Source organism: Protopterus annectens, chromosome 1.part1 (assembly GCF_019279795.1).
Source record: "Protopterus annectens isolate FY-2018-M chromosome 1.part1, PAN1.0, whole genome shotgun sequence".
NCBI classification, from domain to species: domain Eukaryota; kingdom Metazoa; phylum Chordata; order Ceratodontiformes; family Protopteridae; genus Protopterus; species Protopterus annectens.
The window spans coordinates 1,342,274,309-1,342,294,906 of record NC_056726.1 but is presented as its reverse complement, the minus strand read 5'-3'; the positions used below and the strand labels follow the sequence as shown (position 1 = coordinate 1,342,294,906).

Below are 20,598 nucleotides of genomic sequence, written 5' to 3'. Positions count from 1 at the left end.
TCCACAACAAGTATGACTCCGTCATTGTCCCTGTGGGTATGAATGGCCTGAGATGCACCTCCCTGGACTACATAGAGAGACATGATGCAGCTCTCGGATTATGTGGCCTACACAGGTACGACCCTAGCCCTGAGCAGCATCCTACCATCGCCCAGAATGACACCCCAGTACAAGCAGAAAATGACTGACTTCAACAATTGGCTAAGTTTCTGGTGTCAGTCTAAGGGGATCCAGTATCCATCTGCTTGGGATGACATGATTGATGGACCTTGATGCTTTGCCACAGATGGCCTGCACCTGTCACCCATGGGTTTCCTGGTACTGGCTAAGACTCTTGCCACCCCTATAATGCCTTTTTTAGGCAGTGTTCCAAAGACCAAATTATCACTGCAACAGCTATAAATAAATGCAATCTGAAGGTCATGCTGATCAACGCTAGAAATATAAATCTCAAGATGTACTCACTCAAAGCATTCCTCAAAATGGAGAACACAGACATTTGTGCTGTAATGGAGACCTGGTTTAAAGCGACAGAAAGCACCCTGCACTACCAGGCTATAACTCATTCCACGCCTTTCAGCCCCAGAACATGGACCAAAGCTCCAAATGCGGTGGTGTCTCCATATTCATTAAGGATATGCACACCTCTAGACTAGTAGCTCAGCATAACGCATCTGAGACTGGGATTCGGGTCGTAGCCTGCTATAGGTCCCCAACCATGTCCCAAGACTCTCACTCCACATTCCTAAGCACCCTGGAATCTATTAAGGTCCAACATTCATACTAAGTGACTTCAACTACCCCCCCCCCCCCCATCAACTAGGAAAACTACTCGTGCACTTGCACAAAGCTTCATGGAATTCATCAATTCCACTGCCCTGGACCAGCTCATTCTTACCCCCACTAGAGGAAGCAACTTCCTTGCTCCGGTTATTAGCAACATGGGCAACCGTTGCTCTACACCAATAGTCAATTCCTCCCTGGTTAGATCCAACCACAGACCAAATCAATACTGGAAAAATGCCAGGCACCCAGCATTACTGCAGCACTGGTTAAAGCTGCATCGTCCAATGCCAAGAATACAGCTTCCATGGGACCAGACAACATCCCTGGCTGTGTTCTACATGAACTACAGAGTGAACTGGCACCACATCTGTGTGCCCTGTTCACTCACAGCCTCACCTTAGGCTTTGCCCCTACAGAATGGTGCACTGATACAGTCATCCCTCTCTATAAAGGGGGAGTGACTGCAGACCCTGGAAATTAACGCTTCATTAGCCTGATGAGTCTTATATGTAAGGCTATGGAGCGCATCGTGGACCTAATTAACAAAGACATCGGTCATCTCCAAACTCTAGATCCCACGCAATTTGGCTTTCTGAAAGGTAGATCATGCTTGCTCAACCTGGTTCACTTCTCTGAGTCAGTCACCAGAGCTTTAGATGAGCGTAAGGCAGTTCATATGGCCTACCTCGATCTGGCCAAGGCCTTTGATATCATTTCTCACTCAGGAATTATTGATAAACTCACCAAACTTGGCATCAACCCCTGTATCACTAGGTGGGTTACAAATTGGCTCACAGACAGAACCTACAGCGTGAAAGTAGCAGACTCCAAATCACACCGCCAACCAGTCACAAGTGGAGTCCAACAGGGACCGGTCCTGGGTCCTCTCCTGTTTGGTATTTACTTCTCAAAAGTCCATGTCAACACGAAGGGACTCTAGCTGACCAACTTCACAGACTGCTGCAAGCTGGGAGCCATTACTAACTCCCTGTAGTAATGCAGACATCCTACAGAAAGGCCTCACTGAAACCAATGACTGGTGTGGAAACCCTGGCCTTAAGCTTAACGCCAAACAATGCGTCCCACTAAATTACAACAGTGATGGGACCCCACTGAAGGCATTATAAAAGAAATTTGGGGGCACAGATTGACAGCAACCTCTCCTTCAATTACCATATTGCCACTGTGGTCAGAAAGTCCTATATGGTACATCATACCAAGGGTTTTGCATCCAGAAAAGGTAATCTCTCGCTACTCTTCCCTCAGACTAATCGAGTATAATGCCCCATTTGGCACGTACCTCACTAGACACCAGCAACAGCTGGAGAGGCCACAAAAGTGCCTCACAAAGAGGATCCTAGGCTTTAGACTCAAACTCCTGCAATTCTCTGCCTTAAATCGTCTACTAAGAGGTGATCTCTGCTTCACTTACAAGTCCATGTCTGAACCAGGTCTGTTAGAAATGCTACATCTAAAGAAATCCCAATCCCTCTGCACCACTTGCTCCAGAGACCTCAGCCTCATTACCACCATCAATAGAACATGCTGGAGGGACAGGTTCATAACCAGAGACTGCCCCTGCTCTGGAATAGACTTCCCATACATGTCAAACAGAGCACCTCATTGACCCTCTTCAAGAGAGATCTTGACGAGTGGATGAGAACAGAAAGTTCACCCCAAGGATCACTCCAGTGGCTCTACTTGATAAGACGCACCGGGAACTAACGTCGGGCAGCACAATGCCAGGACACTTCTATGGGCTAGGCTTGTAAAGGCTCCAGGGCCATTAGCCTAGCACACACCTATGAACCTTAAAAAAAAAAAAAAAAAAAAATTTGGACAGAGGCAACAGACCGACTGTTAAAACGTCATTCAGACTGGTGGCAAAAAAGTTCTAAGGATGGTACCCCTGAATGTCACCTTTATGCCCTACCCCATGCAAGGAGTGTGCAGGTGACGTTCAATGTACATTACATCAATGGTAGACTACTTTGGTAAACTGGCCAGACGACGGGCTTCAGGGAATCTCATTTGTAAAGAATACTGCAGCAGTGAATTTAAGGACCTAAAATAAATCTGCCATATTCTTTTAATGAAATACTATCTTTATTAACATGAGGCCACTACTGCAAATTAAAATAAAGAAAGCAGCAGACTTGGAACAAAATCTCTGGCACCAACAAGCAGATTTTGAGTAATCCCAGTTCGAATAAAAAACTGTAGTATGACGGCAGACATTGTGCACCCTCCATCTGTTCTGTCCACTGTAATCTTCCACTACAAATCATCTCATTGATGGGTCTAACCTAGAACTATATAATGAAAATTGTAACCGTTTAAATTAATAGAGATCACACTATTACTACACAATATGTACCACTTCTGGTTCAGAAAATACCAGATTATCAAACATGTGAAAGTTCATTCCCCCATGACAGAAAAGCATAGTGCCCTACTAGTATTACCAAATAAGCACTCCTTAAAATGCAAAAAATATTAACTTTTAAATAAAGCAAATTTAACAGTACATGGCAGTAACAAGATTTCAACTATTAAAAGCCACCATGGGACACTAATCTTGCTTTTTCTGCTTCTCCTAACAAAATCTGTTAGCACAAATACGCCAATAACTGTAAACTTTATATACTACCAATTACCTAAAAAAGTACTTTGGGAAATATATCTCGTGTATGCCAATATGTACAACAGGATACATAGTTACTAGAAGTGAATACGTATAATGATTTAGGTGTTTCAACAGTCAAACTGTCCTCATACTAGGGCTGTAACAAACATTTGCTTTGGTTCCAAATAGCAGGCCGAATTGCCTATTCGTATTCGGCCGAATAGTGGCACTCAGACCGAATACAAACAGTGGTCACATGTCCACGTATCTCTGTATATACAGTCCTGTACGTGAGTAAGCTCACTGGCGCAACCAGTCTGTAGGTATAGCAACAGCATGATCAGTGTCAACTGGTGGGCCGTTCATAACGTAGCTGTACCCGTAAGATTTTACCTACCTAGAATGTGCTGCTTAACACCTTTACATGGAATCAATGGGATACTGTGTAAAAAAATAAATAAATATAAAATAAATAAATACAAATAAAAAAAAAAACTGTGGTGGAATGTATTAAAGGGAGGTGGCTGGCATCATGGTAGATCTTTTATGCCTGTGCATGCTAGGCTGTGGCTGGGCCAGTGAACTTACTGACATACAGGACAGAAAGTCATCAGCGTATTGACACTTACCTTGTAGCCTATTTTGTAAGCTCGTATTATAGCTGTAACTTAAGTGAGGATTACATTTGGGTAGCTCACTGATGGATAAGCTAAGTCCAATTTGGAATTATTTCAAGATATGCGATGACGAAACAAAAGCAATATGCCAGTTGTGCAAAGCAGTCATCTCTCACGGAGATGGATCAGCAAAGTCATTTACAACATCTCCACTAAACAATCATTTGTCCTACAAGCATCCTGAGGAATACAAAGAAGTCATTAACAAAAAGAAAGCAGCAACAGCAAGTGGGACACCCGACACTCAGCTGACTGGCAAGGTTCAGCAACAGAGTGACATGATTGGCAAGAAAAAAAACATGGCCCATTCATAGTCCTGAGGCGAACAAAATGCATTGTGCCATCGCAAAAATGATTGCCACTGACATCCAGCAATACTCAATTGACAGAGGCTTTAACAAATTGATTGGTGTACTTTAGCCTAGATATGTGCTACCAAGCTGCAAATACTTGGAGAAAAATCAAACCAGAGATGTACAACAGTGTGGTGCCATGTTCAGACTACTATCAGTGAAGCACAATTTCTCTATCTAACCAGACACATGGACAGCACAGACCACAACAATCTTTCATGAACCAACTTAACTCTAATCTTTCACTCACTAAGCTAGGCATCAACCCCTATATCACTAGGTGAGTTGCAAACTGGCTCACAGGTAGAACCCACAGCGTGAAAGTAGCTGACTCCAAGTCACACTGCCAACCAGTCACAAGTGGAATCCCACAGGGTTCGGTCCTAGGTCCCCTCCTGTTTGGTATCTACTTCTCTAAAGTCCAGGCCAACACGAAGGGACTCTGGCTGATTGCAAGTTGGGAGCCATTATGTTGACATCCTACAGAAAGGCCTCACTGACCAACAAATGGTGTCAGAACCATGGCCTTAAGCTCAGTACCAAAATGTGTCATCATCCCCTTTGGGAAAAACCCAGTTCCCATGAATTACCACATCAATGGTAGTCCAGTGAACACAGAACGCGTTATAAGAAACCTGGGAACACAAGTTGACAGCAACCTCTCTTTTGACCACCACATTGCCACCGTGGTCAGAAAGTAGTGTGTGGCAAATCTCATTACTAAGGGTTTTGCATCCAGGAAGAAAGAGGTCATTGTCTCCCTCTACTCTTCCCTCATTAGGCCAATCGAGTACAATGCCCCATTTGGCATGCACCTCACTAAACACCTGCAACAACTGGAGGCGCCACAAAAGTACCTCACAGAGAGAATCCTAGGCCTTAAACACTTGCCCTGTATGTACAGACTAAAAAATCTCCAACTATTCTCTGTCTCATATAGTCTACTTAGAGGCGATCTCTACTTGACTTACAAAGCCATGTCGGACCCAGCTCTGTTAGAAATGCTACATCTAAAGAAATCCCAATCCCTCCGCACCATACGCTCCAGAGACCTCAACCTCATTACCACAATCAACAGAACATGCTGGAGGGACAGGTTCATAACCCGGAGACTGCCCATGCTATGGAATAGACTTCCCATACATGTCAAGCAGAGCACCTCACTGGCCCTCTTCAAGAGAGATCTTGATGAGTGGATGGGAAATAGAAAACTCACCCCAGGGATGACTCCAGTGGCTTTACTCAACAGAGGCACTGGGAACTAAGGTTGGGTGGCATGATGACAGGATAATCCTATGAATTTGGGTTGTAAATGCCCCAGGGCCATTAGCCTAATACACACCTATCAGCTTAACTGCACATTGGATTGATGACATATCTGCGCACAGACCTGCCATCCTTCATTGTCAAAAATGTGATGGACAGCACACTGGGTCTCGACTAGCTGATGCTCTACTTGACATGATGAATCGCTGGAATATTGACAAAGAATGCGTCCACTTGGTCTTGTGTGAGGACTCCTCCTGGACCCATCTCATTTGCTCTCTCAACTGAGTGCAGTGAGATCATATTCTGATTTCAGGCACTCCTACTGTGTACAGAGAGAGCATCTGGGAAAGAGAACAAAAAAAAAAAATTTAAGCTGGTTTCCTGCCTTTCCTGTTAAGTGGTCTAGACTGTCTGTAGGCTTCTGAGTCCCCAAGCCTTTCTGTGTTGGAGGAAAGCCTTCTAGCTTACTTTTGTTTCTTATAACTAGCCAGTTTTCTAGTTTCAGCACTCAAATCTGTTTCTTTGAACTCAGCACTTGTTCAGAACTCATTGTAAGCACTACATAAGCTGCAAATTACTACAGCACTCAACTTTCCTCACTTGTCTAGTGGAAAGCAGTTTTTAGTACTTGATAAATAAGCACTTATCCAGGCATGTCTAAGGGTCAGCTCCCAGTGATTTCTACTGTCTACCTGATGAATCTGGTCTTCTTGGGGCAATGCAGCAATTGCCTCATGTACACAGACAACCCTCTCCTACCACCAAACACTACAACCTGTGAGAGATGCACTTATATAGCCAAACTGGAAGCAAAGCTCTCTTCACCCAAGACTGGACTAGAGACAGTCGGAGAAGGTAAACACTTGCACCACACCACACTCATCACATAGTCCCCCAAAACCTACACCACCAAAACACACACAAGGAAACACAAAACACACACCTACATTCGCGGAGGCTCTCAAAAACCTGCCCAAGCATCATGGACATCCAAAGCATAAATGCAAGCAAACCCCACCCCCCCCCCAACACAACCAAAATGACATAGCCCACAAACTCAGTGTGCCACGCAACCACAGCCCATAAGGCATAACAACTTACCCAACACTCTAATCATAGGTGACACTATAGTCAGGCACACTGATGTTCCACTCACTAGACTAAACAAGGAGAAAGTTACTGTCCGCTGCCTGTCAGGTGCCAGGATCCTCCACATAACGCATGCACTCGGGTCACTCCACAGTAAGTACAAATATGACACTGTCATTGTCCATGTTGGTGTGAATGACCTGAGACGTACCTCCCTGGACTACATGAAAAAAAGACATGGAGGAGCTCTCCGATCTTGTATCCCAGGCAGGTATGACCCTAACCCTGAGTAGCATCCTGCCATCACCCTGAATGACACAGTACAAGGACAAAATGATTGACTTCAACAATTGGCTAAGTTTCTGGTATCATTTCAAGGGGATCCAGTATTTGTCTGCCTGGGACGACATGATCAACAGTCCACGATGCTTTGCCAGAGATGGCCTGCACCTGTCGCCCTTAGGATTCTGGCTAAGGCTCTTGTCACCACTATAGTGCCTTTTTTAGGCAAGGTTCAAATGACAAATTCACCACTGCAACAGGTACAAGCAAGCAAAAATCTGAGGGTAATGCTACTCAATGCAAGAAGTCTAAACCTCAAAATGCACTCACTCGAGGCACTCTCTAAAATGGAGAACATTGACATCTGTGCAGTAACACAGACCTGGTTCAAAGCTCCAGAGAGCACCCTTGCATTACCAGGCTTCAATTCATACCACACCTTTCGGCCACCTAGCCCAGAAAGAAGCACTAAAGGCGGAGGCGTGTCCATATTCATTAAGGATATCCACACCTCAAGGCTAGCTGCACAGCATAATGCATCCGAGATTATCCAAGCGCAACTAACTCTGGGCAAGACCACAATCCAAATTGTAGCTTGCTACACACCCCCTACCATGCCCCAGGATTCACACTCCTCATTTCTTGATACACTGGAAAGTATTAGGGTACAACCCAACACCCTAATAATGGGCGATTTCAACTACCCCACCATTAACTGGGAAAACTACTCATGTACCAACTCTTCTGCTCAACGTTTTCTAGAATTCATAAATTCCAACGCCTTGGATCAACTTATTCACACCCCCACCACGGGCAGCAATATCCTAGACCTGGTCATTACCAACATGGGAAACCGGTGTTCCACACCAGAGGTCAATTCCTTGTTGGTCAGATCCGACCACAATCTAATCAGCCTAGACATCCACATCCCACCCCCAATTAGGGAAACCATCGTAAAAAACTTCTCCAAAGCCAACTTCACACTTAAGACAGAAGTGGCAAACTTCATGACACCCATGCAGACGGACAGTAGAGGAATGACTGCCGAATCCTACACAAATGCACTTTATAAGCACTTGCAGGGATCATGCTATCCCTAATAGAACCAAGATGTTATCCTCCACAAAAAGGAAGTCAATCTGGTGGTCCTTTGCCATAAACGAAACTACAACAGAAGAAAGAAACTGTTGCAAAAAAAAGAGTAAAATCCCATGACTGTAGGAACTCCCTGGTCAACCTCAGTAAGAAGCTGAGATCCCTCAAAATCCTCCAAAGCGAGTTACGAAAACAAAATTGCCACAGACTCTAAAGACAACCACAAAGCATTCTATAGCTATGTCAAGAATCTAAATGGGAACACTCAGATCTGCTCTGAGTTTCAGCACAATGGCACTAAATATTACAGAACCAACTGATATTGCCAACATCCTAGCAGATTCAGGTTCAGTGCTAACTTTACCACTCTCTCACCCCCTAGAGGGCCCATCTCTATACTGGAAGAATGCAAAGTTCCTATAATCACGGCTGCACAGGTAAAAAACACACTCTCCAAAGTCAAGAACACAGCATCCATGGGACCTGACAATATCCCAGGCTGTGTTCTACACGAACGGACTACAGAATGAACTGGCACCCTACCTAAGTACCATGTTCAATCATAGCCTCACCTCAGGCTTTGTACCACTGAATGGCGCACCGTGACGGTTATCCCACTCCACAAAGGGGGAGCCACGACGGACCCCAGGAACTACTGCCCCATTAGCCTGGTCTTCAAGGCCATGGAACGTATCATTGCGGAACTCAAACAAAGACATTGGTAATCTCCAAACTCTGGACAATACCCAGTTTGGATTTGTAAAAGGCAGATCATGTCTCCTAAAGCTGACTGACTTCTTTGAAGCAGTCACCAAAGCCACAGACGAGGGTAAAATGGTTCACACAGCTTATCTAGATCTCACCAAGGCTTTCGACACGATCCCCAACTCTGGAATTATAGATAAGCTCACTAAACTATGTATAAATCCCTACCTTGCCCACCTTATCATGAAGGGATTCACATCCAGATCAAAGGATGTCACTGTACCCTTATATTCCTCCCTTATAAGGCCTATGATTGAGTACAATGCCCCATTTGGTATGTACCTCACCCGGCACCTGCAGCAGCTGGAGAGACCCCAAAAGTACCCTTACCAAGAAGATCAAGGGTCTCCAGCATATGTCATATGCTACCAGACTGAAAGAGCTCCAGCTCTATTCAGTAGCATACCGCCTGCTCAGCGGTGAGCTGTGCCTTACGTACAAGGCCATGTCCAATTCAGAATTAATGGACATGCTCCATCACAAAAAATCCAAATCCATCAGAGCCACGAGAGCTAAAGATCTAAACCTCAGCACAAATATGAATAGGACATGCTGGAGGGACAGATTCATAACCCAGAGGCTTCCTGCAATCTGGAACAGGATTCCTGTCCATGTTAGGCAGAGCCCCTCACTGACTCGCTTCAAGAGAAATCTGGACGAATGGATGGTTGATCGTAGGTTTACCCCAGGGGTTATCTCTGTGTCATTGCTAGATAAAGGCACAGTAAACTAAATTTAAATTTAAAATTGTACACTTTTGTATCATTACATGGGGTGGCAAAAGCCACATACACTTTGGCTAGGCTTATAAATGCCCTATGGCAGATAGTTTCATAGTATAGTACTAGGCTATGTCACAAGATGGGTTGCCAACTGGCTCACGGACAGAACCCACACTGTGAAAGTAGTGGAATCCAAATCAGACCAGTGACAAGTGGAGTACCACAGGGTTCAGTCCTGGGTGCTCTCCTGTTTGGTATCTACTTCTCTGAAGTGCAGGCCAACACAGAAGGTCTTTGGCTAACAAAGTTTGCGGACGACTGCAAACTAGGAGCCATAATCGAAACTCCTAACGATGTGGGCAAACTACAAAAGGGCCTCACTGAGACAGATACCCGGTGTCAAAGCCATGGCCTGAAGCTCAATGCCAAAAAGTGTATTGTCATCCCCTTTGGTAAAAACTCTGTACCCATGAACTACCACATAGCTGGTAGTCTACTTAATGCCGAAAATGTGATGAGACCTTGGGACACAGGTGGACAGTAGTTTCTCCTTTGATAATCACATCGCCACAGTGGTCAGGAAATCCTTCTACGTGGCTCATCTCATCACAAAAGGATTCTCATCCAGAAAAAATAAAAAAAAAAAAAAGAGAGAGGTCATTGTTCCGCTCTACTCATCACTCATTAGACCCATTATAGAGTACAATGCCCCTTTTGGTATGTACCTCACAAGACATTTACAACAACTGGAAAGACCACAGAAATACATCACAAAGAGGATTACTGGCCTCAAACAGATGCCCTATGCAGACAGTCTCAAAAAACTACAGCTTTACTCCATCGCATATCACCTACTCAGGGGCGATCTCTGCCTAACATACAAAGCTATGTCAAACCCAGAGCTGTTGGACATGCTTCACTTAAAGAAATCCCAATCCCTCCGAGCTACACGCTCTAGGGACCTAAACCTTGACATGCTTCACTTAAAGAAATCCCAATCCCTCCGAGCTACACGCTCTAGGGACCTAAACCTTGTCACCACAATAAACAGAACATGCTGGAGGGTTAGATTCCTGTCCCAGAGACTTTCCATACTCTGGAACAGACTACCTATGTCAAACAGAGCTCCTCATTAGCACTCAAGAAAAATCTTAATGATTGGATGGAAATGGGAAATTCACCCCGGGGATCACTTCTGTGGCTCTGCTCGACAGGGGCACGGGAAAATAATTTTCTTGGGTGGCGAAAGCCACGGTACATTTTTTTGGCTAGGCTTGTATGGGCCCTAGGGCCAATAGCCTAGTACCTACCTATGAAACCTATGGAGGTGCCAACGGAGGTGCCAACATGGTCAAGCATTACGGGATGCAGATTCGCCCAATGTGTCAGTTTTGTCCACACTCTGCAGCTGACTCTGAATGATGCAATTCTGACACAGCCATCTGTTGCTGACTTGACAACACTGTCACGGAAGATTGTGGGACATTTTCGACACTCAAAATGCTACCTCGCACCTTCACACCATCCAAGAACTCTTACGTACCAAAACATCAGCTTCATCAGGACGTTGTCACCAGATGGAATTCAACTGATCAGATACTGGATCTGTTGTTGCAGCAAGAGAGAGCTGTGTGTGTACACTGCTGAATGTGATGACAAATCCAGCAAGGTGCTGTCCCTGACGACAAATCAGTGGGCTTTAGCAGCAAGAATTTTTCTGAAATTCTTCCCCCATTTGAACAACTAACGCATGAAATAAGCTGCAACAATTCCTATTTTTCAATGATCCTACCAGCTGTCTTGTTGCATCTGCAGTAAGACGTAGCCGATAATGGAATCAAAAAAACAAGTCAGTGAACTAATAACATCCTTAACAAGGAGATTTTCTAACTTGTATGAAATGGCATTTACACAGTTTGGGTCGGCTTGAATCCACACTTCAAGCTGCATTTCTTAATACCTGTGCAGCCGGTAAAAGCCAAAACAGACACTGTCACTGCAACACTACTGTGTCAATCAACGTCAATTCAGCCTACAAATCAGCCATCTGAAGTGGTTTCTGAAGTGACCCAAGTGAATGAACCACAACCAACAAAAAAAGACAGACAGCAGCAGAAGACTTTTGGTCATCTTGGGATCAGTTGCAGCCTTTTCAGGCACTGAACAGTGATAATTCTGTCTCCACATAAACAGACCTGAACAACTTTCTGACAGAGCCCTGTGTTCGAGACACTGACCCACTGAATTGGTGGAAAATGAACATGTCCAGATTTCCAACATTGTGTCATACAGCTAAGCGCTACCTTTCTGCACCACCTACAAGCGTGCCAAGTGAATGCCTTTTTAGTACGGCTGGTGATACCTTGAGTGAAAAAAGAAAATTGTCAATGCCGACAACAAGGAACGATTGATGTTTATGAAGGCTAATGCAGTATTCCCAGAGTTAAATGTATATCAGTAAAGAGTTTGACAACTATTTGGTAACATCAGTAAAAACCTTTGACAGGTATTTGGTTGTGCCTCAGTTATGTTTTTTTTTTAGTTTACATTTGTTTATTTGGTTTTGTGGTGAATTAAAAATGTATGTATATGCAGTATTATGTACAATAACAATTTCTTACTTTTAGCCCTCGTAGTGCACAGACAGCAGAACACAGCACAGAACAATTTTCAAAACTTGACTTTGTGTTTAACAATTTTGTGTACTGCTTAGTTTACCTCATGACTTGACTAAAACAACTATTCGTATCTGGCCAAATAGTCGGTACAACTATTCGTATTCGGCCCAATACTGTTAACCCCCTATTCAATACAGCCCTAGCCGATACAATAAAAAAGTTGCAGAACAAGCATAAAAGATTAATACATTACTCAAAAATCAGAATTATGGGATAAATTATCACTGTTTAAACAAAGAGTACCCACCCTCAATGGTTTCAAACTGAATTTAGATAAATGGATAGCAAACAGAGTATACGATCAAATGTAAGAAGTTAGTGTTCCTTGAACACTGAACTGTGAACATATAAACTTATAAATTAGTAAACAGCTTTACTCCGTCGCATATCACCTACTCAGAGGTGATCTCTGCCTAACATACAAAGCTATTTCAAACCCAGAGCTGTTGGACATGCTCCACTTAAAGAAGACCCAATCCCTCCGAGCTACACGCTCTAGGGACCTAAACCTTTTCACCACGATAAACAGAACATGTCGGAGGGATAGATTCCTGTCCCAGAGACTTCCCATACTCGGGAATAAACTACCTATCTATATCAAACAAGGCTCCTCTCATTAGTACTCTTCAAGAAAAATCTTGATGATTGGATGGGAAATAGGAAATTCACCCCGGGATCACTTCTGTGGCTCTGCTCGACAGGGGCACAGGAAAATAATTTTCTTGGGTGGCAAAAGCCAGGGTACCTTTTTGGCTGGGCTTGTATAAGCCCTAGGGCCAATAGCCTAGTACCTACTTATGAACAATAGTTCAGAAAGATTTCAACCACGCTGTTGCCAACATGCAAAAAACATACAACCTGACAACGATTCAGATCTGTTGGAAAAACATAACTATGGCTTTCTACAAGCAGAAGAGCAATAAATAGCTGCAATCTGAAAGGCATGGCTAATAATACAAATTAACCAAAACAAATATTCTGCCACATATCAAACCATGTGACAATACCAACATGTAAAGGAACACAAATTTGCTTTAACATACAATAAGGGTGTTAGTATACACCACCCTCCAATCTACACATTTGAGGAAACACAACAGACAGAGCTGCAGCACTTAAAATGCTGAAGTACTTTTACAAAACACCAAGTGTGAGCATTCAGGATAGGCAACACCTTCACCACATGAGCATGACAAAGGTAACAAGTAGGTCACCTACAGGGCTTCATTACTTTCACAGAAAATAAGAATGCACAGAAATAAACCCCATAAAATCAGATTAGCATGTCATCCAGCATCTACCCAACCTACTTCACTATAACATCTTTTTTATGGGGGGGGGGGGGGGGGGTGATACTGATCCAGTATCCAGACAGTTAACTAATATAACCCTGACAGTGACAAAAATATAGTCCTTAACATGGAAAAATAAGTACCTCATTTCCTGTTAGACAAGAGCATGCATTATTTTAAATTTGGTACAAACTCTGATAATTCATTTCACTGCACCCTTTCAACAATCATATTTTTTGTTGGTCAGCTGATATAATTATTTACTACAGTAACTTCCCTGCCACCTAACGCAATTCTATCACAACATGTACACATCACTGCTTTGCTCTACAAGTAAGCAACACTACTGCTGGCCAACTTCCCTGCCACCTAACGCAATTCTATCAAAACATGTACACATCACTGCTTTGCTCTACAAGTAAGCAACACTACTGCTGGCCAACTAACCGCAACGCATGCACATTAAACAGTCTGAAATATTATTTTAAATACAACTGCGGGTGATTCAAGCCCGTGTGGAAATAGATTCCAAAAGTACACTGCATTCTGTAAACAAACACAAATTCCAGTAATCGAAACACAAATGTACAAAGGATACACCAGAATAAAAGCCTCGGTTTCCAGAGCAGAAAATAACGTACTTATTAAAAGTGGACTACAGAACTTAACTGCTGTCATTAACCAGGAGAAAAAAACCTATACCATCAACATTTTGTTAATTATGGAACAGACAGTTACTGTGCACAGATAACATAATGGAGGACTGACATCCACTACCAAAGTTGTTATTGTATGCTGTTGGATACCACTATGAAGAAACATGCAATGCAAAACTGTTTTACATTTAAGGTAACAAATATATACAAATAAATAAAAATTACATATAGTATCTCTCTTATTATTCTGTTACCCAGAGATCAGCTTAACGCATGCATACTTTTAAAAAACCAACACGTTAGAAATGAATACTTTCACACACTGATGACTCCCTTGCAAATTATGGTTAACCTGAGAATGCACAGCTGCTACAACTCGACTACTAAAAGTTTTAGCGAATGAAAACACATTTCCACATACGTCTCACTTTTAACTTTCCATTCAAATAGTAAAACATTAAAAAACAAACGATGCACCGTGCTAAAAAAGGAACCCTTAGACTTCCGGACAAAAATACAGCGAATTAACATTATCACCATACAAGGTCCGAGTCTTTCGGGACGGCTGCCCATAGCCACACAAAAACTGTGCCAGCAGGCCTCCGGGCAGCCCAGCAACTCACAACCAGCAATCAAAATATACCAACCTCCCTTACTGCAGGAGTTGCCACACTTCAAAGGAGCACTTGCCTACATAAAAGTCTAACTTCAGTGTAATGCACTACATGTTAAGCATATAAAATGTTCTAAACCGCTGCACGAAACACAGGTTTAGACGTTAGCCTTTGCATAAGGTTGTATCTGCATTAAATGTAAAATTACAACATACAAGGTACATTGTACAAGACAAGTCCACCGCAATGATATGAACTACAGGGATGAAAATAACCAGATTTACAGAAGATAATTCTTTTCTTCTTGCGCTCACATTTTAAAACTCGGAAGACCCAAATGTGAGAGATCTCACCTGGAAATCCGACCTTCCCTTCAATTTTACAGCATTCCGTGTAACGCTTAATGCAAGCTATGTGTCATTTAAGACTCATTTTACAAAAGAGACCAACTACTAACGAAAAAAGCTAAATAAATAATTTAACAACTGTCTACATCTTTCCTTACTGATTAAAAATGTCAGCAAAGGCCGTTTTGCAACTGCGTCACTTCCTTCCATTCGGTTGACGTCTTGAGTTAGAAAACTTTTTTTTTTTTTTTTTAAACAGATGCGCACCCTTCCGGAGTGGATGTCTTTGTGCCGTTTGAAGGGTTGATATTTTTAGAAGTAGTTTGCCTTCAGATAACTTAGAATATAAACCTGTTTAGAGAAGAGGGCTTTTTTGTATGATAATGATACGGCGAAAATCCATGCCTGTTGTGTCTGACTTTACCCAAACTGAGTGATTACCTAACGGGGAGAGGGTCTACAAGTCTGTTCACATCTGGGAAAGTATGAACTGGGACCGTCTTTTTGTGAGGGCATGCATCATATGCCACCTAACTTTACTTGCTCGGTTGCTCCTCAAATAAGATTATTTTAGTTTCTTTACGTCATTTAGTGCCTTTTTATTTACGACTTCACTTAAAACGGTAATCTACCAGTGTAGTACCTCGCAGGATGCGCAGTAGCAAATCCCGCCCCTAACACGCCCACGTCTTACGCCGTAATATTCTTATTAATTAGCTCACCGCTAATTCAATCCCACAAACAAGTTTACTGGTACATTGAAGAACGCGATGACAGACACACATACTAAACTACATAACCGCTGAAATTCATTTAAAAAGGACATGCATTATAAAAACAGCTGAAATATTTCGGTAGTTGTGCAATAAATAGTTGTTACTATTTTCTAAAGAATTCTGTTATACATTACGTTTTTGTACGGCACATGATCGGTGCATTAAGAGTGGTCATTATAGTCAAAAGACAGTGCAATTACACTTAACTGTCAATGATGTTAACGTCATTTGTTTTTCCTTCAGTTCAGCCCTGCATGCTGAATGTAAGGCGTTTTTTCTAAAAACGTTAGGACAGTGGAAAATTGGCGATTATTACTGCAAATAAGAATGCATGGTGAATGATGCTAAATAAGACTGTACAGCTACTTTTCTAAAAAGATACGTAATTTAGGACAGTGGAACAGCTGAATGCAAGGTGTTTTTCTAAAAAGTACTTAGCTTAGGACAGGGTACCCGTGGTGGTGGTGCTGCGGTAGCATTGTCGCCTCACAGTAAGATGCTGTCCGGTTTGATTCTCAGCTAGAGCGTCTTCTGTGTAAAGACATGCACGAATTGGCGTACCTTCGTTGAAGGTTGTGCGTCAGGGCTGGTAACTCGGCACGTAAAAATCAACTACCAATCATTAGCGGACCGGAGTTCCGCTGTAGCGACTCCTAACTGGGAAAAGCTGAAAGACACAACAACTTAGCTTAGGACAGGGTTAATTAGCATACCTTGTCACTCAGATGTGTGATGACCTGCCAGTCAATGTGGACACGCCCTAACCTGTGCAGAACCACCCACAAGGTACTACACTGGTAGATTACCCTAAATAATCTATACCAAACCCAGAGTTGTTGGACATGCTCCACTTAAAGAAATCCCAATCCCTCCGAGCTACACGCTCTAGGGACCTAAATCTTGTCACCACAATAAACAGAACATGCTGGAGGGATAGATTCCTGTCCAGAGACTTCCCATACTCTGGAATAAACTACCTATCTATATCAAACAAAGCTCCTAATTAGCACTCTTCAAGAAAAATCTTGATGATTGGATGGGAAATAGGAAATTCACCCCGGGGATCACTTCTGTGGCTCTGCTCGACAGTGACACATGAAAATAATTTTCTTGGGTGGCGAAAGCCAGGGTACCTTTTTGGATGGGCTTGTATAGGCCCTAGGGCCGATAGCCTAGTACCTACCAATGATATTGTTAATCCTCGTACATTCCTTACGTCTGGGTAGTTGGTTCCGATCTCGGAACCGAGCCGGCCATCTTCCAAGCTCGCACCAGCCACAAACTCTCGAGCTAAACTCTTACCCAGAATTCCCCTCTCCCTGTTACCTCAAATTTCATTTGCTGCATCACCATTCAGTTGTGTCAAGCCACTGCTTTTGAGCTAAGTTACTTTTCTTGTTTTATTACCTAGTAAATGTACCTTTCTTCAAGGAAATTTATTTCTATAGTTCTCTTACCCTATCAAATCTAGCAACTCTGTTTTCTAAGTGTTTACCCTCTTTCTTACCTTTTTTTTTTTTACCATCGTTGGTAATCTTTTCCCTAGCACCTTCGGGTATTATTTGTACCATAGCTGGTACTCTACTTTCCCTTTTTCTTTCCTTTCTACCTGTTTTTTCTCTCACCTATCATAGCAGAAAAGAAAGGATGTCCAGGCTTTAAGAGGTGTACTAGTTGTGGCCACAAGTTACCTACTTCAGACGCACATGCCTTTTGTGTGTACTGCTTGGGTGAACCTCACTTAACTGTCGACCCACCTTGTGGGATTTGTAAAAAAAATTTTTCCCAGACACTTTTAGAGAGAAAAAAACAAACATTCTAAAGGGTATTATGAAAACCCCCTTTACTGAGGCTATTTCTGGGTCAGAGGCTTCATCCCCTCCTAGCTCCCACAGAAAGAAAGACAACCTAAAGAAGACTAAGTCTCTTCCATCGTCCCCCGCTGGGGACCCCCAGGAATTGAGACCAAAGAAAGTTAAATTATCTTCTTCTGAACGGACTTCTTCAGCTCCAAGGCTTTCTGAGTAGAGACCTACAGCTCCAAAGCAGTCAGCACCAACTGTGCTTCAGACAGCAATGGAACCAAGGGGCTCCTAGGCTCAGACCCTTCCACTGGCACTGACCATACAGTTGATGCAGACTGCTATGACGTCGTGGGAATTTCTGGCACCTGTACCTTCTTTGGCACCGACTCTCCAGTAGGTTCCAAGTACTTCTTGGTCGGCGCAGACTCTCGGCACCGATTACGGCACCGACCTTGTCGGTGCAGACTCTGTTCTCGGCACCAACAACTCTCTCAGTGCAGACACCGATAGTACAAGCCATTACAGCACCATTGCTTTCAGTGCAAACACCTATCCTACCTGCTGTTGCAACTTATTCTCCTTTTAAAGACCCCTTTGTGGGCTCTCAATTCACTCCATCTCTAGATAGTCCTGACTCCCCATTAGCTATGTCCATGAGATCCACTAGAAGTTTCTCTGAACATGATGTGGCATTCATTGTGGACCAGTTGCTTTCAGCTAGAGGAATCCCCCCCCCCCCCAAGACCTATCCCTCCCTTGGAGGGGAACATTTTCCCTCAGAGATTCCTACTTGTTCTCTTCCATCATCTTCAGCCTTTAAGCCCCCTCCTAGAGCACAGACTTCCCCTGCTGCGGCTCCTTTTGTAGACCTTACTAAGGAATCGCAGCTGCCTTTTTGGCAGGAGATCCACTTTACTCCTGTCACTTCTCAGGATGCTAGCTGTGGCACGGTTTCCCCTGCAACCCATGGCCATCCGGAGACTCCTAGTTGGCAGACCGGCTTGCTTGAGTGAGAGGTGACTGTAGGTTCACACCCCTCCTTAGGTGGACCAGCCTTTCAACTTATGGAGAAAACTCTTGCCACTGTAAGCGATCCTGTGCCACCAGGTTTTCCGTCGTCCTCTGGCCCGCAACTCACACAAGCCACCCCTAGCAGACACTGGGTGCAAGGGCCTCAGGATACACTCCCATAGGACGCCCCTCTTGCACTGTCTTCCCCAGCATTTCCCTCTGAGGAAGTTCGTCACAAGTGTTCATGTAAGAGGAAGCATGTGGACTCCTCAGAGGAGTCCCTCACGGAAGACAGATTTTGATGATGGGGAAGGGTCCCCTCGATCACCCTCTGAGGTATCCTTTGGGGATATCCTTGAAATCCTTAAACAGAGAGGTGATTGGCAGCCCTCTAACCTGACCTCTGAAGAGTCTGTGTTCCTGCAGGCCTTTCATGCCCGGCCCTCTACCTCCTGGGTCAGTCCACCTGCCAACAGACTTGCCTGGCTCATCAAGCAGCATGCATGGAAGGCTCCTGACACCATTGAAGCCATTCCTCGGAGGCCAGATAAAATTCTATCCCCTCCAGATACTGACCCCCCACTGGTCCAAAGGTCTTCCAGTAGATGCCATGGTGGTGCTGGCCGCAACTAAAAAGGATCTGGCAGATGAGAGCCAGACTGTCCATCCGCCCGACAAGGAGTCCCGGGCACTGGACAGATTAGGGAAGCATACCTTTGCATCAGTGACCTTTGCAGTTAGGTCCCTGAATTATATGGAGCATTTTACCAGGTTTCAGAGAGACTTAATTTCTGAGCTCTCTGAAACTTTGGCCGGAGCTGTGTCTGATGAGGTCCCTGACAAAGTGGCCTCACAGTTAGCCACCCTTGACTCATTATCTAACTCCTCCACGAGTCTGATTTCTCATGCATCAGAAGGAGCAGCTAGAGCAGCGGGTGCAGGCATAGTCATGAGACAGCATGCCTGGATGCGCCTGTGTGACCTCGCAGAACCCTTCAATTCTTCCTTTTTGAACACTCCCATTGAAGCCTCTTCGTTATTTGGACCCAAGGTGAAAGACACACTGGCTAGATGTGAACAGGACGGTAAGACCCTTGCTGCCATGGGCATCCATTACTCTTCCCCTCAACAGGCTTTCTCCAGAAACCAGAAGAGCAGGAAGATATAGCATAAAAAGTCTCAAGGTTCTTTCTGTGACACACAAGCCAATTTCTCCCCTAGAGGCACAGGGGGAAACTCAGATGGAAGACGCCCCTTTCGGGGCAGAGGAGGTCTGCGAAACCAGGGTTCCAGAGATTCCTTCTCTGGTCAATCCTACCAGCACTCTTGAAGAGCGGCCCAACCGCTTTCCTCTGGAAGCGGTTGGGGTTTGTTTCTCTTTGTACCCTTCTGCCTGGCTAACCATTACCACTGACTCTTGGGTACAAAAGATAATAACCAGAGGTTATCATATCCCCTTCGACCTTTGTCCCATCCCCCTAAGAAACCTTCCCAATGTTACACCCAGTCAAAGGGAAGAAGCAGCATTAGAGATCTCAAAGCTGCTAGAAAAAGAGTTATCCAAGTAGTCCCCCCAGACCAGATAGGATCCGGATTCTACTCAAGACTATTTTTGGTGCCAAAAAAGACCGGGGACTGGAGACCAATTTTGGATCTCAGCGTATTAAACAAGTTTGTAAAGGTACAGAATTTCCAGATGGTCACAATTCAGTCTATCCTCCCACTCTTGGAAAAAGATGATTGGATGTGCTCTAT

At 43.9% G+C, this 20,598-nt stretch overlaps 1 protein-coding gene across 5 annotated transcripts in view; it reads right to left on the bottom strand.

The window, feature by feature from the left end:
* Positions 1 to 15,884, bottom strand: part of CCHR1.PART1H18orf25 (chromosome chr1.part1 C18orf25 homolog) — a 988,978-nt gene extending 973,094 nt beyond the window's left edge. For 2 of the 5 annotated variants that reach the window (XM_044081941.1, XM_044081934.1), the window contains exon 1: positions 15,258 to 15,884. The gene's annotated coding sequence lies outside the window, so the exon portion shown is untranslated. Of the gene's footprint in view, positions 1 to 15,218 lie in introns of all 5 variants that reach the window. The other 3 variants (XM_044081954.1, XM_044081958.1, XM_044081975.1) reach the window with 3 other exon arrangements.
* Positions 15,885 to 20,598: the final 4,714 nt, after the last annotated feature.